The 26,004-nt window shown below is 42.7% G+C and overlaps 1 protein-coding gene across 3 annotated transcripts in view; it reads right to left on the bottom strand.

Annotated features, from left to right (window-relative positions):
* Positions 1-24,329, bottom strand: part of CHST8 (carbohydrate sulfotransferase 8) — a 176,250-nt gene extending 151,921 nt beyond the window's left edge. Inside the window, exon 1 of one of the 3 annotated variants that reach the window (XM_062604857.1) lies at positions 24,114-24,329. The gene's annotated coding sequence lies outside the window, so the exon portion shown is untranslated. Of the gene's footprint in view, positions 1-23,852; positions 24,000-24,113 lie in introns of those variants that run through there. The other 2 variants (XM_062604858.1, XM_062604856.1) reach the window with 2 other exon arrangements.
* Positions 24,330-26,004: the final 1,675 nt, after the last annotated feature.

Here is a 26,004-nt window from a genome sequence, read left to right as displayed (position 1 = left end):
AATGTGAGAATGAGTAGCTCAGATTTCTTTTTCCAGACACCAGTGAATGGTCGTGAAGGGAAGGGCATGTACATTTAGTGTCTTTCTCTTTCAGTAGAGGTACAGCCTGCTGCACTGGTAACCGAGAGGTGGTCAAGCGAGAAGGTTCTTAGGTGTTACTAAGGCTGTGGCACAGAAAAGCAATTTCCCTGTAGAGAAGGGAATCTAAGTTGCGTAAGTGCAATATATAGCACTTTATTATTATTACATATTATGTGCAGTATATAGCAAGGATATCGCGGCTGTCCCTCTGGAGAGTCTCTGCAGGTCTAAATGTGCACAGAAAGGGTCTCTGTTAAGTGGGAACTGTAAGGGGAGGGAGTTACCAGCTCCCCTTTTCCTCACACCCTCCAGCAGTTGGTAACAGATTACTAAAGCACCATCCTGCAATAGGGAATCCTGTGGTTAGCAAGATGTGAATTAGTGAGGCATCTCCCAGAAAATAGCTTCTTCCAGTGTCACCTTGCATACATGACATTATTAGTGAAGTTATTATTTATTTTCCTTATTATAAGGGCAAAGCCAAAACTTCCATTTACTTAAATTTTATGAGAGAACAAGCAGTGGCCGAGTTCCGCAGTCAGGTCTGTGAGTTGCTCAGCAACATTTTTAGTTGAGTTCCTGATAGGTGTTTTTATGAGGAGCAGAGTTAGCAGGATAAATGCAGTTCTGAAGTTTCTGGAGTGGGCTGGGAGGTAGATGTGAGGTGTGTTTTAACAGGCAGCAGAAACAGTGATAAAACCACCACTGGCAAAAGAACTTGCTGAAGAGTCTGTTGCTGCAGACTTGTTTGCCAAATAAGTTGTCTGTAAACTGTGCCATCATTAAAATTCTCCACAGTGATAGCTGCACTTTTCCTGGAACATTCTGTTGAAGCTTGCAAATGGAATTATCTGGTATGACTGCTCTTTTGAGTAGTGTAAATCTTCAACAAGAGTCCTAAATAAACCTGTGATATACAGTGTATGGAACACCTATTTTTATAAATATCTCTGCAGAGAAACGCTAGCGGTACGAAGAATAAATTACAAGCAAGAAATGGCATTTTAAAATGTGTTCTAACCCTGCTTGCTCCTACTTTCTCTTGGCACTGTTCTCCATTAACCTAGCTCCAGCCCCTGGAAAGGCAAAGGTCACAGCTTTTATTTACATAACACAAAGTTTCTAAATAACAAGCATTAAAGAAGTGAGGTTTTGCATGGGAAAAAAAGTCAAACCAAAACAAAGAATATATGAACAAGAAATAATAGTTTAGCCTCTTTGGCCAGAAAAATAGCAGCATTGGGCATAATACACCATTTCAACAGCAATACATAAACACTATCACCTGAATATAGCACAAATACTGGACTCCCCACTGGGGAAATCATATCTCATTTCAGCTGAGGGACACTAAATTACTCTCTGTTGCCTTGTAAGTGCTCAGTGTTCGGCATCTCACTGCGCACAGGACAACTGCATTTCTTCTTTAGGCTATGACTCCTCCTCAGAGATCTGAAACGACTTCCCTGAATTTGGGTGTAATCCCAGACATGAAGTGCTTCTTACTCAAATCCTAAACTACTATGGAATGTAAATGTCGAAAGCTGAATTTAGTGCCTGGAAAGAGAAGGAAATGTTTAGCAATGGCCTTTTAAGCACCCTATGTCATCATATACTTTACAGACTGGCCTCACAGCAGTAAGGTTTGGGCTGTTTCAGAAGGACTAGAAAGCTTTGCCATACCCCTTGAGTTACTACTGTAACTCAAGAGTCTGCTTCCTCTTACAGCATGTACAGGCACAGGGAATTAGTGTTTCTGCTCTCTTTCACAGCCTTTCTCATTCTAATGCTGCCCATTTTGGAGAGTTTTAGGATGAAACAACCTGGTCAGGCAAAAGAACCTATAAAGGTGATGTGGGATAATGTTGGTCGAAGTGTCATCTTATAGAGCAGGTAACAAGTATAGTAGGTCTTATCCGAAAGAAACATTTGCATTGTACTGTCTAAGGGAGATTCATAACTATAACCCAGTATCAAGGTTATGATGCTTCTCTACTGAGTTAGCCAATATAACTTGTGCTCAGCTATCACACCTTTAAATAATGCAGAACAGGTATGACAGATCCAGTCATGTGCTCTGGAGCTTGTATCATTTTCTACCCAGATGATGACTTTTGTCACCCTGGCAATGTAACGCCTATGCCGCCGTTGTGACTGCTAGATGTGCTCCTGGCAAGGGATAACACACAGCTTTTTAGGCATTGGCCATGATGAAAGATGATTGGGAAGAAATATAGAATTCATTTTCAGGATCACCTTCTACTTGCAGCAAACGAGAAGTACATATGGATGTTTTCATTTTTCACACTGTACTGCTGTCCCATGTGGCCCAGGCTTTGTAACTACTGTCAAATCAACAGTCATTTGGTATTCATTACACCAGAACTAAAGTAAGGAATTTCTGAAGACCTTATGGAAAGTATTCTTGGTTTCTCATGCTCAAGAGAAACTTTGGAAAAATCCCAAGTGTGGAAAGAAAATGGAACGAGAATTTTTGACTTTCAATGAGCCACATCTGCACATACACATTTCCTGTGTTACTGTATTTTAAAAGAACTTTTGAAACTGATGAGACATGACCACCCCCCACCCTTCCCAGAGATGTAGTGGAGCTCTGCTTCTCTTTTGTAATTCAGGGCTATTTTAATAATACTTGCATTATACACTCAGCTAAATTACCCTTCCCAGAGGCACCACTCCAGCTTGCCTCTATAGGTATCAGGGAAAATGGCACCTGTGAGGGAACAGGTGAAACAGACTCTGGTCCACTCCACCTTTACGAGCCCCAGCTGGTAGGTACGGCCCTAACCAAAAGCATTCTAAGTCCTTGCAAGGTGTGGGGTGAAGTTGTTTTGTCTGTGTTGCAGCTCTTTTGTCACTAGTCTCTGTCCTTCACTTCCTGAGGCCATAAGGTAGAGACAGCAGCACTGAGAGCAAAACCCCTGTGTCTGGTGTTGGTGAGTGGTACTGCAAAAAGGTCATCCGACCCCAGAGGAGGTGGGAAGGGCAAATAGGGGATTGCTGGCTGGAGGATGTAAGGTGCAGGAGTGCTGTGGGAAAGAGGCACCTGGAGGCCATGTTAACCACAAAAGTGTGAAAGTAGGTGGCTGAGATTGCAACAGGGAAACTGAGCCCCCAGTAGGGCAATAGAGCCTGGATTGTAAAGCTAATAAGGGAAAAAAAAAAGAGACAAGTAGGACTCCCAAAATACAAGAGACTCCATTGGTATGAAGACAAGGAGCGAGAAGGCTGTGGATTTTGTATGCTGGCTGTGACCCATCACGTAAATTGCATCTACTTTTTTCTCTGCTGTGTGTGGTGAGTGATAATGGCATTCTTTGTTCTCTGCCTGTGCAGCCTCTGAATGCTCTGCATTACCAGACCATTGCCATACAGTGCCTTAAAGGTGGTGCCTTCCAGGGGTGGATGATGAAATCTTTGCTAGCAGGCACACTGTCCTCGTTGGTTTGGAAAACATTTTGGATCTTTTGGGTTGAAAGGTGGAACACTGATGTATTATTCTCTGCTAGGATATATGCAAGGAAGAATCAATAGCATAGCTTCAGCACATCACCACTCACATGGGAGGCTTCTGGATCCTGCCCAGTGTTTATAAAGCATGTGTAAACTAATGAACATATTCATTATTAATAATGACAAAAACATATGAAAACCTTGTAAATAAGTACTTGAAAGAGTACTAAGCCTACAACCAGAATGAAGTCTAAGGGTTCTCAGCAGCAAAATGCAGTAGAAAATTGTGGCTGAAAGGAACAGATGTTTAAAATGAATGCTTTCAGTGTGCTGAGCTAAAATGTAATTCGAACACATACAGAAAACATATAGACTCCCTGAAATACCTATACAAGTAACCTTGTTTTGGATCAGCAAGACTTATTCTAGTTATTAAATCAATAAGTGTAAAGCCCATAGACCGTTTTAGTTATCAGCCTTTTCCAACTGAATATCCCAAGCATTTTTAATCACAATCATCTGATTTCCATTATTTTGACCTCCTTCTTCTTTGGCTGGATCAATAATGTCTGATGTAATAATTTATCAACATATACTGGGAAAATTATTGATTCTACTTGTACACATTAGCTGGGAGAAAAATATGTCAGGCTCTCCCTTTAGTCTAAATGTCTTTCTAGATTTGAATTAAGCTGCAGTCAGTATTTGTATGAAGGATATTAGCACTGTATGTAAAACAAATCGCTGTAGCTGAAATGGATGTTTTACTTGCCCAGTTTCCCTGATACTATTAAGGCACCCATCACTGCAATATCTGTTTTTCATACTCTAATTGCTTTGCGAAATCTCTCGCTCTTCCTCTGCCTCCCACCCCTGTGCATTCATGCAGCGTACTGCAACACAGTGACACTTTTCATCCTGCCTCTTAGGGAGACTAAACTTAAGGCCAGCTGGAGATTTTATTTAGTTGAGAGATGTACTATATAGGTAGAAAGCTTTCATGTAAATCCTGGATGTTCACAAAAAGATCAGAAGCTTACGTGCATAATATGGTGTGGGGTAGGATTAATAGTGGTCCATGATACGTTTTTGGTGCGGGGTTGATTGGTGGAAGTAGTATTTGGAAGAAGGCGGTGAAGAAAAGCTAGGTGTTATGTATATTACAATAAGCTGTACTGTGCCTGAGAACTATCAATTGCAATTCATTTACGAAAATCAACCACACGGAAACCCAGCTAATTGTATTTCTCGACAGCTATGTATCAATACACTTGGGGGGAGGAAGATCCAAATACTGAACAATATGCTGAGTCATTAAGTGGAATGAACCACTAGAACCATCCCTTCCTCCAGCAGCTATAATCCGTCATCAGATTACTTACCTAATGCATATGTTGTAATAGCCATCTGTAGCTTCTTTTTCATATCCTTTCGTTTCAGATGAAGCGACTTAAAAATTGCAAATGTTTCTCCCCTTAGATGCAAGAGTATAAATCACAAGTAGTACTGAGCTCTCTGCCTCTTATTGATTCTTTTGTGAACTAAGCCAGATGGGTTCAGATATGAGCATGATCTAATATTCCCCTTAGCTTGATTTATAGATTTCTTTGTGCATTACCTGACCATAAATGAGTCTTGCATTATTTCTTGTGTGCCTGTCAAATTAAAGAAAAATATTCTCATTGACCTTTAAACCTGGGAGAAAAAAATTAGTCAGAGACATTTTACTGCATGTATTACAGTGATCTTAGTGCTTACATGACAATTAAGAGTTTGTGATTATGAAAGAGGTCTAGTAATTTGTGTTTTGTGTAATGATTTCATTTTCCTGTAAAGCACACAGTAGATACACAGTAACATAAGCTACATTGCAAATAACCCTCAAAGAGAGAAAAAAGAGGAGAACAATTTGGCACATTTCATTTCTTAATTTACAAAAATAAGCACTAATTGCAAGAACTGAAATGTTTTTCTGGAAAAAAAAATAACGTTCTTTAAAATGTAGGCACAGCAAGCAAAAACGCAACGACTGCCACATAAGATGTTAACGTCATTAAAAGGAATGAGCATCATGAGGCATTTGCTGACCCCAGACACCTCTTCTTTGAACAGAATGAGTTTAATATGTATGAAAAGTAACGAGCTATGTATCACAAACCTACCATTAGGGCACAACTCTTGGCTCAGGATTTGCAACCAGACTCTGGTGGGAGACACTAAGTTTTGTCTGAGCAAAAAGCTCATGCTTACATGGAAGGGACTGACTTCAACAATTCAGCACCTCCTCCCACAGTTTTCAAGAGTGTTTCTGTGGCCTAATGAGCCTATTATCTCCTCTATTTGTAATTAATACTCAAAGCTACCAAATCTAGGCATTAAAAAAGAAAATACATCCGTCTTTGCCATTCTTATTTTTAACCAGGTGAAGTATGGTGAAACTGCTCAGCAGACCAAATCCCTTTCATATTTCTATTCATTTTGCATCTCTATTCTGTACCTGTATCAGATGACATTTCAGTAAGAACAAGATTTTAGCTTCAGTTTTCTAAGAAAGCACTCTTAATGAGCCTTTCCATGCTGTGTGGCCATGCCACAAAACCTGGCTTGTAGCCCTGGCTCTAGGAACAGTCAGACCTGTTTGTGTTGTTGATTCTTTTCCAGATACTCTCCCATGCATCTCTATCACCACAAAAATCCCTCTTTAGTTTGTTTTTCTCCAGTTTAGGTAATTTTGGACTAGCCAACCTGTTCCTACAACTGAAAATTCAGTTTTCAACATTCCTTTCCAGTCCCTTGTTAAGGCCACTGAACTATTTAGTACCCTGTTTCCTAGCCCTTGGTCTTTGTTATTTTATCCCTAAGTGGCTCTGCTGTGGCAGGAAAGCTTTTCTTAACACTTCCAATTGGCCAAAGGCTGAAGTGTAGCCAGTGCTTTACATCTGTCCTGGGACGTACCTAAACAGTATATCTGGTTTGGGGGCCAGTATATTTATGAGAAAGGGTCGTAAGTATAGATTTTCTTTGGTTTGGTGGCTTTATTTTAATTCCAGTGGGTGAACACATTTGTTTATTTTTACTACAGTAAGCTTCCAGTCCGTGAGAATGGGATCTGTGTTGCTAAAGAGACTTTTATTATATATGAGACTTCAAGTGATAGTCTTTGCCCTGAGGACCTCACAATAAAAATAAGCAGAGAGAAAGATAAAAGACATGATTCAGCATCAGATGTAATTTGCTGTATGAAGCTGATCCAATTGTATTTGAAAGATTTATTTTACAGATGAAGAAACTTAGGTGCAATGAAATGACTTGCAGAAAATACCACAGAAGTCTATGGAAAAGTAGAAACTAAGACTGATTGCCCTGTAGCTCCCAGGATAGCCCTTCTATGTGAAGCAGGGCAAACTCTTTGTGCATTACATGAACACAACTACACATGCTGTACATCCCAATCTGAAGAAATTATACAGCCCTACATAGTTATGCCACGCAGCAGATTTTTTTTATCCCTCTGCTGTGCATAACCCTGGCACTATCTCTTCTTTCTTCTGTGAGCAGTTCTTATTCAGAGATACTCTTTTGACTTCTAGCACAAAACGATGCTTTGAAGAAATATCTTTACTGCATAAAGGCATACAAATTAAATCTAATTTCCTTATTCTGGTCACTATATTTATATGAAAAGTATTGTGGCAATACATCAAAATGCAGCGATTGCCATTCCCCTTCCATGGTGACTTATAATTGTGGATTTACATCTGGCTAAAAGACACCGTTCAGACTGTCTAGCTTGCATGGTAATAACAGCAAGCTCCTCTATTTCCTTTTAGTATGGCAATGGAGACTGAGAGCCCCTTCACTTTAAACAACTTGATGAACACATAAAATGAGAGTTAAAGCCTTCTACAAAATACAAAAATAATAAAGCACAATCAGTGAAACCCTAAATCATAATGACAGTGTTATCCAGTGTCAGCTAGTGACACTCACTGACTACAATGGATTTTTGAGTGAAGTATTTCTCTAGTTGGTTAACAAAAGCGGGGGTGGGGGTGGGGAGGGAGAAGAGGCAGAAAAAAGGGAAGTAATATTCAAGAATTTCTTAATAGAACTGAGCGACTAACAGCAGAATAAAGCTGTTCACTCTCTGATACTATGGAGTTTTGGAGTTATGCGTCAAAAAAAAAAATAGGATGCTGTAGAATCTGGACATCTTTTTCCCCTTAACAACATTTCTCAGTCTTGGCAGTATAAACATCCACGAGTCACCTTCATATTCATAAACTTAATTATCTTTGGTTGCCTTTGTAAAACCCACTCAGAAAGGTTTTTTAGTTCAGTTGCCTAGAAAAGCAAGTATCCAAGGCTGAGGGCTTGTAGCTTGCTCTTGGTAAGAGCTGGACAATGGTATTCTTGTTTGAAAAGTAATACACCAGACTGACCTGTAAGACCCCTGCCCTATAATGAATAGGATATTAATAATAGACTGTTCGATTAAGGAATTTTCTGCTTTCATCGGGAGCTCAACTTTCTTCCTGTCCTGAGATGGGTAATGAACATGTATGAGTGTGCTTCAGGCATGAGGTAGTCCTCAGGCTTCAGGGATGGGAAATGCTGTAACCTCTTTTTCATTTCTTCTGAACTTCTTTTCCCTGCTTTAGCATTTCTAGAGCTGTATAGACAGTACAGAAGTCCTAAAAATTCATTCCAGACTGAAATATACCTCAGAAAGACTAAAAATTAAGAAAGAAAAGCCAAAAATTTACCTCTTCTGTTCAGACAGATACTCAATACCGAGCCATCCAAGCCAAGCATCTTTGCAATCCTGATACCCTTCTGGGAGATATGCTATGCTCTACACCTCTGCAGAGAAGAGAAATGCTGCTATTTTGCTGGCCACGTAGTGCCCCTTATAAGGCAGTGTGGAGATGAACTAAGTTGAGCTTTTTGGTAGTATCTATCAATATATTCAAAGCATTAAATCCTTCTCCTTGTCCAGTAGTTTATTCCATAATAGGAACATAGATAGTAGTGACAGAGAAAATCACTTGGGTCATCCAGTTTATCCTTTGCTGGGAGAAATATTGTTCTTGCATTTGTTGTCTTTGCAGACAATACCTCACCCAAAATTACCACGTGACCTTAAAGTCTGACAGAGAAATGGAATATTACTAAGATAAACCATGCTCAGGTGCCTGTTTTTTTTTTTTTGCATAGCAGCAGAGAATGAGATCAGGGTACAGTTTACAGGATGAAAAGGGGGAAAGAACTGTAAACCTTCTTCCTGCCCAGAAATAACATCTCAGAAGAGATGCTGAGGGAAGGAACGAGAAAACTGAGCATTATGAGTCTGCAAACAGTACTGTCCTAAGGGGGTGGTAACCTGTGAAGATTGTTGGGAGTCACTGGAAAAGGAATAAATGCAGTAGTGGTCTCTGTGGGGATGCTGAAGGACTCTCCTCCCCTAATCTAGAGGATTCTCTGGGAATGGACTAAGAGTCCTTTTCTTCCCTATCTCTTTTCCCTATAGGACTCAGGATAGAAGTCACACTAAAATGCTGATCTCTTTTTCTTCCTAAAGTTGTAAAGAAGATTTTGTCCCAGAAGGTTCTGTACAAACAGCTGGAAGCCACAGTTGCCTCTTGGCATAGACCCTCTAAGACACGAATTTGTAATGTCAGTAGTGGTTTTTCAGGGCTTCATGTATGCTCCCATACCACAGTTTATGAGTTAATTTCCAGCAGGTGTTTGCTTTCATAACATTCGTGACTCTCGACAGCACCTAGGGCAATGAGAGGGAAGAGAAAGGCTTTGCTATGCTTTGACTGATCCAAGGTCCAGGCTTTGGGAAACTCATCAAACCACTGAGAATTGTTGTAAACTGTTTTCCTGTCCTTCTTGAAAGGAGATTTTCATGGCCAGTCAGCCTCCAATTCTCCAGGAATCGCATGGAACATGTATGATGGGTCTCCTTTAAGCTAACCTGGCTCCTCACTCTTGCATTTAAGTCTCAGTACACCCTCCTCTTGCACACTTTTCTCCCTTTGCCTTGTGTCTGTGGCCTCACTAGAGCCTCTGGACAGCCCAGATCCCTCTTTTCTTGCCTTTAGCAGTTGCACGATGTGCTGTCTTTGCCTGATTTTATTTTGTATATTTTGCAGTCAGCGTGGTGTCTGGGAGGGGATACAGGACTGGCTATGCTGAGAGTAATGTTCAGCGACAGCAGGTCAGAAGAAGCAAAACCCATTAATGGATTGGTGTCTTACCACAGACCATGTGCTCCTCGGACCCTTCCTGGCCTCCTGCACTCCCTGCCTTCCACAAGGCAGCTCCTTCTGCTCAATAAGCAAAGGGCACAGCCTGCTCCCTGGGTTTCAGTGAAGGGCTTGCATTGGGGTCCCAGTCTGTGCTTCTGCTTTGTCTTGCCCAAGCTAAGCCATCCCTGTCACCCACTGAAGGGTGACAAAGACCTTCGTATTCCTATTGCATGAAGAAGTGGGCTGGTTAATATTTAAATAAATTCAGAACTAGGTGACATTTTTGCCCAGAGAGGGTGGAGATGGAGAAGAGGTTCTTGTTCTTGGAGACAGACAGCAAATACTGCTTTCCAAATTTATTTTGCTTATGTTTCATCACAGGATTTTACCTTTCCTTTCTGAATGCTGTCAGTGCACAGGCAGGAAAGATGTGTTATTTTGGTACACTGTTGTATTTAGAACAGCCACAAAAAATTAGAGTCCAAATCATATCAAATATATCGTGGGATTACATGGCAAACTTGCATAGCTGGAAATCCTCTGCACCACGCTCAGCCCTTGACAGAGGTATCACAAGCAATGTGAGTGATGAGCTCCTATTTAGGAATTAACAAATTTGTGTGGATCAGTGGTTATTAAAAGGAAAAAGAAAGAAAAGTTTGGTGTGGTATCATCCAGGAGCTGTCAATGTCTTTGGGAAAATTAAAGTCATCTTACAATGCATATTTCAAACATTTTGAGTTTAACAATTACCCAAAAGACAGAAGCAGCAGCTGATTTCCAGAGTGTGTTTTGCTGTCCATTATAAACACTGACTCTCTGAAAGGCAGATTATAACTTCTTGCATTCTTGCTAAAGCTTGCTTAGGTTTTTTTTTTGTTAAATGAGAGTAGCAACTGACTAAACAATTACTATAAACAAAAAAACAAAACCAACCAAATGTTTCATTTTGATACTTCTAAGAAAAGAAAAATCTTTGTCTTGATTATTTTAAATTTTGAAGATTTCTGTGATAAAAACAAAACAGTCACTTGTCTTTTGGATATACCTAAAGCGATTCCTTCCCCCACTAATTTTGGTTCAACCACTGAACAGAAAAACTGAGAGTGTTTAATTCCTTTCACAGGAACAAGCCTTGCATACGTTAGTTGTCCACATTGTATTGTGGCATGAAGCCTGTTATGGCTCTGCTGAAACAGAGTGAGGTAAAGTGCTAGAAAAATTGGCAGTATTGCTAAGAATAAATATTTATACAGTATGAAGATAGAAGATATTTTAGAAAGTTTGTCACATCATTTATGCCTGCAGTCCTCATACACACTGCTACTGTTAGTTATTGGAGGATTTGTTTTATTTCAATAAACCCATGTAGAAATAAGAAACATTTATTTTAAACACAATATTATTACTACAGGTATTTTTTTTCTTCAGAATTTTTCAGAACCGAGACTGTAATTGCAAATCCAGTACAAAGAGAGACAGTTGTTTCAGGCAATAAAGAATTAAGTAAATCCAAAGGACTGGTACAAAGTGATGGGGAAGTGTAAGGAAGAAGCTGGTTAGTTTGATCGATTATTCTTTCTTACAAGGGGCATCATTAGTGTCAGGTTCTACACAGGCATCAGAGTGATTGTGAGGTGCCCAGCAATCTAATCCTGGGCATATCCACAGAGCAATACATGCTACGGTGCGGGAAGTTTTTTTCCATCTTCCAGTACTTTGACTTTGTTAGAAATCTTAGTATGGCCTAATTTTAAAAAATTAGGTTCAACCTTCTCCCTTCATCTGAACCTTCTGAGGAGGATGTGATTCTTTCCCCATATAAAGGTTTCACTCCCAGTCATGGTCTCCTTTTCTATGACATGAATCAGCCTTTTCCTGAGGCTTTTTGCTTTTTAGATTTGTCATCTGTAGATTTGTTATAAACTTTAGAAAAAGCAGCAAGCTGGAAAGAGGCTGCATGAGCAGCATCCCTGCACAGCACGCTGCACCTAACTCTGGCAAAGGTGCTTGCAGCAAACAAGAATTGATCTTAAGAGTCTTCACGGTCAGTTGCCTTCTTCAGCCTTACTGCCTTCTGTTGATACCTTGGCAGCAAAATGGAGAGTTATTTGGTATATTTTCATTTGCAAAATTAAATCTGGAGAGGAGAGAGAGAATTTCGTAAAGTAAACCAATATAAACAAAAATAGCTCCACTGGGTAAGAAAATACAACTAACTGGGGGAAGTGCATGTAAATCAATATAAATAACGGCCATGTAAAACCATGATGCTGTGTATTTCTAGTAACCAACCTTCAAAAGAAGAAGATTAAAACAAAGGACAGCAATGATAGGTGGATTAGAGAACATAACATGTGAAGAGGCTGAGAGAGCTAAATTCATAGTCCACTGAAAGAGGTGGCTCAGGGGAAACATGATCACAGTCTATAAATACCTCCAAGGTAACAATAGAAATGAAGGGAGAGAATTATTCACAGTCTCAGAAAATTGTAGGCCAGGGAGCAATGGCCTGAAGCTAAGAAAGAAAAAGTTTAGGTGAGATATTAGGGGGGTGGAAAGAAGCCCTGGCAAAAGAAAGTGACAGGGCAGTTTGATAGCTGAACAGGGAAGGAGCCCAGTGGAGCATAACTGCCAGGTTTATGCAACCAGTGAGGTGGCATATCACTGGAAAAGAGAGAGAGACTTTAATCAGACACACAAGAGCCAGATCAGATTGAAAGAGTACTTCTTGGTCTCACAGGCTACGTTCTGGGTAATGTCATAGAGCACTACGTGGAACTACAAGGCAGAACTGGTTTTTTGAACTAGCTCAGCTGCTTCCTTTGTTGCTCTCTCTTAACTATTTCCTTTATCCATCATGCACCCCTCTTTCCCATCTAAATGTGGATGAATTCCGTGTCATCCGCTCTTACTAAGTTTGGCTTTCCATCCTGCTGACAGAGGTGTCAGGAGAACTGCAGGAAGAAGAAGCAGGTGTTACTAAGGCAAGTCCAGCCAAGAGGGCTGCTGATATGACGGATTATAGAAGAAAATCTCAAAGTCATTTAAGGATGAGGAGCTGGAGGTTTGCACGAATAATACTGGTGTTCATATCAAAAACTCTCTGCAACACTGAAAGTTGGAAGAAACCTCTGCCTCTGTTCAGAGCGCGTCAAAAGCCAACTCTAGTCTGCATTGAAAGAATGGGAGGATTACCAGGGCTGATAGACAACTTTTGAAGAGAAAGCTTCTCCTGGAGGAAATGAGCGAGCAGGACCCTGTGAGTCTAGTGGTGGGTCCCCACTGCACAAGCTCTCCCCGCTACTTTACTTTGCCCTTGAAATGAAAGGGAATGGGGTCAGCCAGGTCTGAGACAAGCTGATATTAATTCTCTAACATGGGAGGGAAAGGTGTTTCTAACACATGCCCAGCACATTTTATGAGGTGGGCTAATTATAAATGACAGCGAGTTCACAGTCCAGAGGACACTCTGGAAGTGGGGCTCAGTTACTCGGAGAAGTGTGGTGGGAAGCAGAAAGACTGTTGCTACCCACAGGCATAGGGCTCCCACTGCGACATGATACACAATTATCACAGAGCTTGCTGTTGGTTGGCATCTAGTCAAACTCCTGGGTACACAGCAACCAGAACCCAGGGAGGTTTACAGCACAGTTACAGAGCTACTGCCAGAATAAATACTCAGTGAACAGCACAAAAAAACTTCTTCCACAGAAACCTTCCACAAACACTGCTGGTCGCCCTTGCCTTCAAGGAACCACAGCAAAGGTACCTGCACACACAGTGCTGCTGCCATCTAAGGTCCTTTCCATAAAGCTCACTTGTGGGCACTGCCCCTAACTTGCCAGTAAATACATGTGTTTTCGCAGGAGACGCCTCTCTCCAGTGCTTTCTTTGCAATGCAGTGCCCATGGGACATCATTGCAGGACTGCTCTGCAGCTGCCTCCAGTGCCTGTGCAACTGAGGAAAAACAAGAGCTGCAGCACGTAGTGCAAAAGCAAACAAGATGCTAAATGTGAGCCTGCTGCATCTTTAATGCCAGGCCAGAAGAAGCACTGGAGTACCAACACTGTATCTGAAACAATTTTGTACCATTTTAATGGTTTAATTTGACTTGTGTTGTAGTTAAGCAGAAAAGCCTAATGAATCTGTGCTGAAGTTCTCCAGTTGAGGGTCACCACATTTCAGACCGATCCAGAGAGCTGAAGGATGTTTTTCCAGTGGTATCTTAGTGACACCATCTTGCAGAGGGAGTTTCTTGTGTTTGTTGGTTTCTTATTTACAAAAAAACTAATTAATGTAATGATTCTCTGATGTCTACAACACAGATCATAGAAGAAGCATTTCAAGGTTGATCTGTATAAATTCAGGGTTTTGACTGGGTTACAGAAAAGGCTTGTTTACGGAAAATGCCAATCACTAAAACTATCACAAGGAATACCTTGAAGACCAGAAACAGTGAAAAGTTTTGCTTTCCTTTGGTTTTAAAGTTATATCTGTAACATTTGCTGTGCTGAAAATACCTGACAATTACTGGTGAAATAAAAAATCTAAAAGACTTTTAAAATCACGGTTTTTAAATGTCACCCTTTTTTATTTTAGTAGTATTCCCTATCCTGAGGTATTCAGATAGGTACCTGCAAACAAGTATTTCCAGAAGGTATGTCCTTGGAAAAACCTGGAAAGAATAAAGGAACAGAAGAGCTGTGTGGGTCTACTCACCTTCCTCCAAGTTGCCCTCCTTCAATAACTGTTAAAACAATCCACAGCTACATACATAGGCTTAAATGATCATCTTTCTGAATAGCTATTTAACTGAAGGGAACTACACCATTCTAAAGACATATCTCTCTTACAATCTATAATGAATGTAATCTTCAAGGGGCAATAACTTATCTCAATTACACAATTTTTCTGTTAAAAATGGCATGTGTTACAATCTGGGTTGTCAGCTCCTCTGGCCATGGACACACACATTTCTCAGTCCAATAGTATCAATGTTTCTCAGGATGCTATCAGTAAGATCAGTAATAATGTTAAACTTTTTTTTTAATTGCATGTTAACATAATCTTTCAAGTTATTTTCCAATATAAATACATTGGGCACAACAGCTGTTTGGAGATCTCCAATTAGAGCTTTTTTTGTGGCTGTCTCTACAGAAAATGCCTTTGGCGAACATAATTTAAACCTCTTCTGTAAATGCATTTCATGCTTTGAAGTTGGCTAATAATTTCTGTCATTTAAGAACAATGTTCCATGATTTGCTCCTATTAGTAAAAGCGAGAAAATGAGCACTCCCCTCGGCTCCCTGCTCCCACCTGCCTTTCTGTGGGAGTGCTGGTGATCTGCTGCCATGCTCCTGCCTTGTGCCGGGTGGGAAGTGGGTGAAGACTCCCATCTTTACAATGATGCCATCGGCCGGGGGAACTTCACTGTTAGGTCCCAAGGTCACAGCCAGAATTGGGAAGGAGAACTATAAATTACAAAGCGCTGGACTGCAGCCAAGCCCGTGGGAAGCTGCATTTAGCATATCATTCTCTAAGCAGCAGGATGAAACCTTAACTCCCTTTCAGATAGAATTTGAATGGAATTTGTTATAAGAACACTCTGATTGAAATATCACCCACCAACTGGCTTTCCATGACAACTCGGAAAGGGGTTGCAATCGTGGGGAGATCCTCTTCCAACCAGCCTAAAATGATGATGAGGATGGTGATAGAGCCCTATCAGATATTTATGAAAACCAGATGAATTCCTGTGCTAGTGACATGCTGATATTATAACAAAGACCTCAGATAAACTCCTGACACTAATCTAAGCTCAGGCTTCTCCCAGTGTAAACTATAGGTTAAACAACAAGCTGATTTTAGTATTTTGAACTGAAAGCACTGCAAGAGATGTTAACAGCAATGTAGTTAGAACAATACAGTGCAGGTAAGTGTGATTATTTATTATGTGTGGATATTATGTACAGACTGCCATCAGTGCTGTAGACCTTCTGTGTAAGATGTAGAATTCAAAGAGCTTTATGTGAGTTATAGGCTCCTTGGGCAGTGGTTCCCATATTTTACATGCAACTATTTTAAGAATGAAAAAGTTTCTTTAGATTTTAAATATCGGGGGGGGGGGGGGGGGGGGAAGAAATAAATAATCCATGTAAATTTTCTGTATCATAAACATGAAACCTCTGCATCTTCTTGTCACTCCATTAACTTCAAGACCCATATTTAAAGATGTGAGATAATGTCATTGTCTGTCTCAGTGGGAAAAGGGGCAGCTTGAAAGCAAATCCCTTCCCCTTGCCTGCAAAGGAAGAATACTGACATTAAGTGCTGAGACAGCTGCCACCCTTCCATCTTGGCACTAAGTTAGGTGATAGAAAGCAGAGAAGAGATGCTGGGGAGTTTGGGGATGGCTGTGTGAACGCAGACAAGAGTAGTAATTCATTGGACAGCAGCTTCCCCAGATGGATCATCCAGGCATAACTAAGTAGATGTGAACCATTTTGATAGTAAGTTGTAACTGATTCTCTGAAACACTGTCAAGGGGGTTTGCAATGAGGGAAGGTACTAGTAGCAAGAAACACTTAACACTGTGATCTGTATAGCTGTAAAGCCAGAAAAATAATAAATCAGTTTCTGCAGTTGGAGAGTTGTTTTTTGGATGTGTGATACACTTTTGCAGAAAGCTGGGAAAAAGCATCTAAGTATTTGTAAAACATCATAGAGATGGCAGGGAGGCAACTTTCCCTAGAACTAGTGGTGTGGAAATGTGTAAGCTCTGGAGCAGGAGATGCAAGGATGAAATAATAGTTGGTCATGTTCTGGTTTACACCTGATGCTGTGATAACCTCCAGATGAGCAGGTTTCAGTCAGTGCCGAATAGGACAGGATTGTCTCTTCTCTTACGTGAGAAAGCAGGCAAATACATTTCTGCTGCAAGAAAAGAAGGGCAGCATTCTGTAAGTACTCCTTTCTCTGAGCCTTTGGCATCTGTAAAAATGAAGAAAATAACTGCTCTTCTGAACGGTAACACAAAGAGGAGATTCATGGCATCTCCCATGTATGTGCCTGCAAATTCATGTGTTACTGACCTGGATACCACTTTTACAATTTCTTCCTTTATTTCATAGATCTTTTCACAAATGGATTTTGTGATTCCTAAGAAATGAGATGTCCAAAGGTCCACAAAACAATCTGTGTTGTTTTGAAATGAAAGAGCAATGTAGTTTTAATCCCTTCTTATGCACTAGTCTAACTTCTGATGCACCCTTCAGATTTCTGAACTTATTTTTCTAATTCGTCTCATACTGATTTATGTGCTTTAAGCAGATCAAGCAGCTCATGCAAAAAAAAAAAAAACCACACCAAAAAACGCTGTTAAAGTATATTAAATAATTATTTATATAACCTTCCTTTAAAGAACTTAAAAGCAACAGAAAAATTAATTGTTCTTCTTTGAGCTAAGTAGTATCCCTATGCCAGGATGTAAAAATGAAGGCATATTAAATCAAATATTCAAACGTAGGTGCATAAAGTCAATCATCTAAGTAATACATGTCACCAGCTAACTACTGCTTTGATTCTCACAACTCAGAAGGGAATCATTTTTGCATTTGAGGGTCACACTTTATAGAATAAGAAACCAACATTTCTTAAACTGTTTCTGTGCAGATATTAAAGGGACCCAGGTTTTAAACCCAGGATCTCCTGGGGCTTTGGTTCATATGAGCAACTGTTAAAAAACAAAGCAACTTTTATTTAGCTCCTAGCTATAAGTGGATGTAAGATTGCAGGCATTCGAGTTCAAAAACCACTCTGAAAGTTTATGTAACTGATCCTGCCACCTTTCCCAGCGTGAGTAATTACTCATTTACTTACATTAACTGACTTCCATGGGGCTGGTTACTGTATGAATAGGGGTTGGCAGATCAGGCCCTAGGAGATTTTATCGTGGTCGTACTGCTCTTGGCAGCACTGCAGGCAGTAGTCAGTCCCATTGCCTGCCTTCTGTCTTCATCACAGGCACAGCCTCAGCCCTCCTCCGCAGCAAGGGCTCACTCCTCTGAGTGAGACAGGCATCTTTCTGATGAAGACTGAAAGACCATTTATGGATGCTGTGATACACATATCAAATGAAGTATTATAAGGGAGGTGCAATAATTGTCACATCTGCATATTTAATGGACCTTGAGCTATAAACATGCCTAGTTAATATCAGTTTGACAGTGAATTGGCACCGTGCTGAGCTCCGATGCATCAAATTAGCATTGATCCGCAAAATGTTACTGAAAGGTTTCTTAAATCTGCAAAGTTTTGAAATCAGTTTGGGAGAAGAGGGCCTCTCCCTCCATCCTGCCTTTTTAAAGTCTAGTTCCCTACCAGGAGTCCAAAAGCATTCCTTCAGAAATGCTTTAGGAATCTTTTCAAACTTTATTTTCCTATCCTTGCTCAAGAGTGATCAGCTCATCTTAGAGTGTTTCTTTGGTGCACAGTTTAAAATCCTGTCCTGCTCTGAGTCAGGAATATTGGAGCTATGGCCACACAGTGCCCAGCCAGGGTTCAGCTGGGCTCTGTGCAAGTGATGCACATTCGATATTCTGGGATGCAGGTGCTCCACTGCCTCCAGCGCATGGCTAATAACTTCCAGGTGGGATTTGAAGGAACTGGCACTGCCCCATTACATTCCTCTATGGCTTCAGTCCTGGCAAGTTGCTCAGCTTCCCTTCTCCCTGTGTGATGTTAATACAGCTGCGCTCAGTGGACCCGACTATGCTGGAACACCCTCAATAAACAGAGGGAAGCTGGCACGCTCTGCTCTCTGAAGGGTTCATGACTCTGCTGCAGTTTCAGCTCCGTCTGCCAGTGCTAGGGTTTGTTAACCTTCCTGGCAGCCTGCAGAGCCATTCTGCTCTGGGGCATGATGCCGGGGCCTGGCAGAGCCTGCCCAACGGTGTGCCTTGAACTGGGTGAGTTAGAAGGAGGCTTATGCTGCCAGAGGAGGAATCCTCTGGGCTGGCCTCATCCTGGTTGGTATTAGCTCACTTTGCTTCCATTTTGCTCTCTGATTTTCAAGAACTATGATAGAAGGGCTTGCATTGAAACAAAAGAATTAAGATATAATGGTGACATATTTCTCCAGAAATTTTATCCTTGTCTAAGTAGGAATACAAAAGTTAGGGTGGTGTTCCAGTACCTATTAAGAGTTTTCCTTGAAAATGCAATGTAACAACTATTGAAATGTTTTGCCAGAAAAGGTAGGGTAACAGCACCTGTGGGAGAGGCTTGTGACTTTGGTTTTTATCCCCAAAAGAATGGTAATTGGGTGGCTTTCAGAAGAAAGCCAATGAATGGGCTGTTTAATGGTTGCTTACTACTAGGGATGCATGCTGTGGCGTGTTTACCATGAGGTGGCACATGCCAGCACCTAACGGTTCCAGGAGTGGCATTGTCAGACCTGGAAGGTTGTCCCCAGCATGGCAGGGAGTGTGCTGCAAGTTACCCCCTTGTTCCAATCTCTCTCAGCTGTCCTCCCACTTTGCTCTTCCACCAGCGGGGTGATGCTGTAAATACAGGGCCATGCTGTCTCCTGACCTCTTCTCACAGCGTGCTTTCTACCGCTGAGGCCACAGCTCCAGATTTCAGTTGTGGCACTGGGAGAGGAGACTGTGCCTTCAGAACAGTGGCTCCAACTCCCATTAGACTACTATACTTGTGCCCCCTGGAGACAGAAAACTCTTGGAAATATCTTATTTGTGGATGTCCCCCACTAGCCCTCACTCAACATCAGAAACAGACAGGTGAAGGTGTTGCTCCTATGGCTCAGCTGAAGCCAGGGAGAAATGTCAGCTGCTGTGTGATGACTAAGGCTCACATGCTTATTACTTCTATCAGTCAGAACTCTTAATCACTTTATGCTGTTTCATCCTATAACATGAATTCACTTCAAGCTGTGAAATTCACCGTTTTTGCCATGACTAGTTTGTGAAATCTGGCACCTTCCTTCGTGGTTCACTTTGTGCCCTAGTTAGGCATCATCTGTCTGATGAAGGAAGTCTGTGATTTGTTTCTTGCTATTGAGCCAATGCAATTTCATTCCTCTCCTTTCTCCTGTTTGCGCTCAACGGTGATTTCATTGTCACTTTTCGCCTTTTGAAGCACAGGGGATGGTGTGGTGTGGAAGACGCTTTTGCTGGGGTTTGCATGCAGCAAGTCCTGGCTTTCCTCCTCTGTGTAACGTGTGAGTCAGGCTCAGTCTTGCATCAGTGGGACTCAACCTGAGGCTTTAACCCTGGCTTTGGTTAAAGCTGCTTAGGTCTATTATATTATGTTTACCATCTTACTACATTCCTTGCAGCCTGGTTGCTGCAATATTTTGGAAATCGTTTCCCACCTGCCTTGCCAGTGCCTTGTTTCATGATACATCTGTTACTCTTCATATTGAACGTTTGCTGGCATTACTAACTGCTATAAATGTACCCAGCATACCATAAAAATACACAAGTAGCTGACTGGTCTTGCCTATGAGAAATACTATTAATCTTTCATTTTTCATATGCTCTGGGTAAGATCCAGCGGGTGCTTGAGGAACATTTCATAACTGAATCCTGTTCTAAATTCCAGTCTTCTCACTGATTGGTTGATGTCTAAAAATATTTTCCCCCACTCTTAATGTCTTAATTGTTTCTTGAAGATGTCAGCTCATCCATCCTTTCACCCATAATCTGCATGGTTTTGCAAACCCAGTGAGATATTATTTTAGTATTTCTATCACTGAAATACAGTGATAAACGGTCATCTTTTAAGATCCCTGGGAACAGTATAATGGATGTGCAGGATTGCTTATTGACTTGCTCTTGCCAAGGTAGAGTCCTGCCATGAAGTTCAGAAGGATCACGAGCTGCCCTGGATACTCCTCATGCTTCGAAGAGTCCTTTTGAATGGTAAAGCTTATGGGTTTGTGCTACACAGAGTTTTATTGAGATAATGAGAGGAGATCAAAGGAAACCTTCCATCCTAGCTGTACTCATCTTCACTGTAGCTTCCCTTTCCATCTCTCTCTTCCTATATTCTAAGTTTTTGGGTTTTTTTTTGGTTTTTTTTTTTTTTAAAAAAAAAACACAGTTTCACAGAATGGTTTGGGTTGGGAGGGAACTTGAGATCACAGTATTATGGAAAATTAGGGTTGGAAAGGACCTTATCTGGTTGACAAGGTTGACTCAGTCTAACTTAATCATCACCTCCCTATCTGAAATTCAATCATGTAAATAAGATCAGCAGCACCATTTCTATGAACAGATAAATAAATGACAAATCTCTGAGAAACTCTGGCTGTCATTAACCTTTCCTCAGAAACCTGGAGGAGAAGGAGATTCAGGAACATCCCAAGCACATATTCGTTACTTTGTCCAGCTATCAGAAAACCTATGGGTCTGATCCTGCTTCTGCTCATATGGTTGATAAAGATTTCCTTGAATGACTCAGAGCAGGATTATTCCTGGTGCTTTGCACCCCATGCTTTTCTCTGTATCCACTGCATTCAGCTCGGGAACCTTGCAGTCAGACTAGCCCAAGCTATTCACTTACCACAACTGTGGACTAATCAGATGGCAGTAAAAGCTTTTACTGTGCCATTCTGTTTGTGATCAGCAGAAACATAAAAAGCATGTTAGAAAATTGATTTTTGGCATTAATTGTGAGGAAGGAGCATTATATTGAGCACAGATAGGGTGGTGGGTTTTTTTTTAGGCAGAAAAATTCTATTTTAGTATTTTAAAAGCAATTCTGGAAGATGCTGAGCTAAGCCCAACGGACATACTTTTCAAATACCGTAAGGCAAAGAGTACTTACTGAATCTCCTTAGTCTTATTAGCTTACATAAACATAAAAATTTGAATAATGTTTAAAAAGCTAAATTCTCCAGATAATCCATAATCAGTAAATGTTCATTACTGAGATGTAGCAAATATGCATAAGATTTCCCTAGTGACATTTTGGTTACATGATTTAAAGAGCACAGAAAGCCCTCCATGTGGGGCCAAGCAGAAACTTCTGCAGGCTCCAAAGGTCACTCAGCCACAGCTTGGACCTTCCTGGTCCCCTTTCACAATGAGCAGGAGAAAATCAGAATTCACTGTCTCATTTTACAGCTCTGGTGATTTATAAATAAATCATCCCCACATGATGATTGATGTCTCCATATAAATAATTAAGTCTTGACCTTATGTTATGACACCTGCTAAATTTTTTGGCACTGGAAAGCAGAGGGATCCTTGACACTGGATAAATAAAGGTGGGGCTAGATCTGAGGGGGAGCCAGATTTTTGTTTACCCTCATTTGGTTCTGTTTGATTCCATCAGCTAATTGATGATGATGATGATTAATCTCCGCTGCTGTCTTCTCTGTGGATTTAATTCTTGCCTGTGGTTGCTGTTGGAAAGTTTGCTCCATTAGAAGCAGACTTTGATTAGATTTCCAGTAGCCCTGGTTTCCCAGAGCTCCCCCAAATCACTGTGTGATCTAACCAGGGCATTTTGCACCTCTTTGTGATTTACTTCACTTGGTGGCAGAGCCTGGGTGACGCTGTCATTCTGCTAAACCAGGGTAGGTAGCAGGTGTCAGCAAAAGTTTAATTTGGAAGCTCATGAATTCAAAAGAAGAGCTTAACTGTTATCCCCTCTGTTAACACAGAGAGCTGCTGTGGCCTGCTCCTGGAAAAGAGAAAATCCCGAGGACACGAAAGGAATTGATGAGACACGAGGCATCTAACAAAAGGAAATCTTCCCGGGATAAGCTGGGGGTAGCTTTCTCATCAGAGGGTGACCATCTTTAATAAACAAAATGGATTTAGCGACTGTATTTTCACTTCTCAGGCCATCTGGGTTTACCATTTACCCCCCACCCCCACCCCCCCCCCCCCACTGGTACTGTATATACAGCCTATTCTCTGAAGAGCTGCAACTTTTAAATCTTGCAATAAAATATGAGCATTTCAGGGTAAGCAGGGTAACATAAAAAAGTGAGCATCTCTGGGTTTTTTAAGCGTGTTAATCTGCCCACGACACAAGTCAGCTGCAGCCAGAAAGCAACATTAGAATACAGTTACAATAAGGGGCTTTCCTAATCCCCCAAAAGGCTTAAAAAAAAACAACCACGCAGCTACAACGGGGCATCACCTTGTTCCCAGCCAACTCCGGGAACCCCAGATGCCAGCGTGGTGCCTGGGCTGTCTGGTTGCCCAGCGGTATCATACTAGTACTAACACACTTATGCAAAATTATTCTTTGCTGTATGGTTGCCGTGTTTTGAATGTGTATCCTCTTCAGGGTAAGGTGGCATTTTGCAAGGTCTGAGTTGTCAGTGTCACTGGGCAGGGGAACGTGTGACTTGCTGAGCGGTGCACTTATAAGGGAATGTGGTACAACAGCACCTAAAACAAACCCCGTTTCCCCATTACTGGAGATCAACTCCCGTAATAAGAAAGTGCCTTAACACCCGCCCCTGCTTGCACACAGATTGAACTCGGGTCATCTGGATTTCCAGCCTAGGGAGATGCCGGCATTCACTAACTAGTTTGCTTTGGATCCCATTCTTTTCCTTCCAGGCACTCAAGCCAGCCCCGTATCCCCGGCTCCATCCCTCACCTGAAGTTGGGCTCCCTGTGAGGCGCCTCTCGGAGCCCCGTGCCCGAGCGAGGGAATCGGACCAGGGAGGGAGGACGAGCCACAGCCCCGAGGCAGCCCGCACCGAGCCCAGCCCCGGGTGCGGCACCTGCCCCGCAACCCCAGCAATTACCGGCGCTGTTAATTGCGGCGCCGCCCGCTCTCTCCGACGCTGCGGGCTGGGAGGGCAGCCCCGAGGTGAGGGGGTCGCGCCGCCGGGGTCAGGGGGGAACGCGGGACAAGGGATGCCCCGCCGCAAGTTTGGGCACTTTCCCGAAGTGGAGCGGGGAAAAGTTGGGGAGCAGCCGGGGGATGCGGGGGAACGGGGGTGCCGGGGCGGCACAGCCCTGCCCGGGGACGGGGAACTCGCCACTGACCTGTACCGCAGCCGTGCTGTCTTCCCGCACTCAGCGCATCCTCCGCGCCGCGCCTGCCTGCCTGCCGCCGCTCTGCGCGACGCAGCCACGGCTCCGAGCCGAAGATCCTCGGCGGGGAGGAGAGAGCGAAGCGGGACAGCCCGCCCGGAGACGGGAGGCCGCCGCCCCCCTCCCCGCCTCCCGCCCCCCCTCCCCAGCCTCGCCCCGGCCCCGCTCCGCTCGGCTCAGCGCGGTCCCCACCCGCCGCGCCCGGCTGCGCACCTCCGGGAGCGGTGCGGAGGCCTCCGGCGGCGAGCGCAGCGCGGCCCGGTGCTGCTGCGCCCTCGGCACATCGTCCCTCGCCGCGGCCCGGGGACAGCGCGGGCGGTGCCGGTGCCGCCGCCTTTCCGGGATGCCGCTCGCCTCTCAAGTTTGACACGTTTCGGCGGCGCCGGCCGCCTTGAAGGCTGCTGAATTATGCATTGTCTGAAGGGCAAATTACCGCCGTGCGGAGCACGGGGCTGCGAGTGGAGCCTGTGTGTGCGCACAGGCGCGCAGACGGCTCCTTGCCGGGAAGCCGCATCAGGAGCGGGTGCCTGGGCGTCTCTGACCCAAATATTGAGATCCCCGAACGCGAAGTTGCGGGGAAAGGAGGAAAGGTCCCGGCAAGGCGCCGGGAAAGATTCTGCGTCCTTGAGCGGGCGTTTCCTGGGAGGAAAGGGGCAGGGAGACACATCCCCGATCCCCGGTGTGGGTACAAGCATCCTTCTGGGCATGTCCTCCGGTCTGCAATTTAACAATACCGTGGGAAATATGCGTATTTTGAGTCTAGTTGGGAAGATCGGTGGCCCACACTTACTCCCAAAAAAGAAGGTTGTTGTGAACACAAACCCCATAGGTAGAAATGGAATTAGTACTTGGAAGAGAATTGAAGTGATGATGCTCCCGAGCAATAAATTGTGTGCTGTGGTCAGGCCACGGTGGAGACTGAGGTTCTTTGGCTAGAGCTGGGATGTGGACTGTGGATTAACTGCACAGAAGGTACCTCTTGCACTCTCTGTTGGCTATTTTCCACTCTAAAATACCGAGGGGCTTTTCTCCCACAGCACAATGAGCAGTCTAGTAAGAGTAAAAGCAGTAAAACCTATAATTCCCAGAATGGCCTCTCCGGCACACCTTGTTGTTGCTTAGTGTAATGAAGTGGCTACTGGATGAAATCAAGAAACACTAGAGTTAGATGAAATGAAAGAGTATTCCCATAGCCTCCCACATCTCCCAGAGTGCTCTGTGCCCACTCCTCAGCTCCTGGAGCAGCGGGTCCCAGAGGCTGCCCTTTGTGCCAGGGGTCGTGGAGCTGAGCTTTAGCATCAGGAATCGCCAGCAGAAAAAGCCAGTGTATTACGCTGATGTCCCTGTCCTTAACAGGATGTTGTGCACATACAGTGCTAAATGCATGTCAAGATGGATCCTACCTACAAGCCTCTGAATAGTTCCAGGTGTGTCTTATAAATAAACTGTGACATTTATCCTTTGACTAGATTAACAGAAATACATTATACTCAGTCTGCTCCCTAGCAATCAATTGTTCCCACTAAGTAGGTGTTATTTATTAAAGTATTGATTAGGGACCCAATTCTGTAGTCTTTAAGTAAGCCAGGTCTTTGCTGATGAATGGAATGTTTGGTTGAGAGTTTTGAGATCAGACTTTATGTAATTCTGTTGTCATAGGAAAGAAAAGTGCACACAATACAGCTTTCCAGGGGGAGATGCATTCATGCCACTTGAAGTTCAGTGGAAGAATAACGCATGCTCCTTACGTGAAAACTGCAATCATCGATTGACTTGAGCATCTTCTGTCATAGTCTTTCTGATGCAGGGTGCATATGCTTTAACAGCACAAATAAATAGTCTAACTGGGGAAAGTGCATCGAGTTACAGATTATAAATGTCAAACATTCCTAGATGTCTGTTGCTATGGCAGGTGACCAAGGATAATACTGTCCTCCGAGGGCTGGCTTCTGTTCGTGTGACATAAGGAAACTTGCACCTGCTACATGCATGGTGCTCTCTTTTGTGAATAGAGTGAGCAGAGCTGGCTCTGTATCCTTTATTCAGGTTGGGTTATGAAAATTGCTTTAAATGAATGACCTTGAAAGCAAAGCTCAAAGAAGAG

This window comes from Pezoporus occidentalis, unplaced genomic scaffold (genome assembly GCF_034315485.1).
Source record: "Pezoporus occidentalis ecotype Australia unplaced genomic scaffold, CSIRO_AGI_Poc_V1 ctg89, whole genome shotgun sequence".
NCBI lineage: Eukaryota > Metazoa > Chordata > Aves > Psittaciformes > Psittacidae > Pezoporus > Pezoporus occidentalis.
Note: the sequence above shows the minus strand (reverse complement) of the source record. Positions and strands in the feature narration are given on the sequence as shown.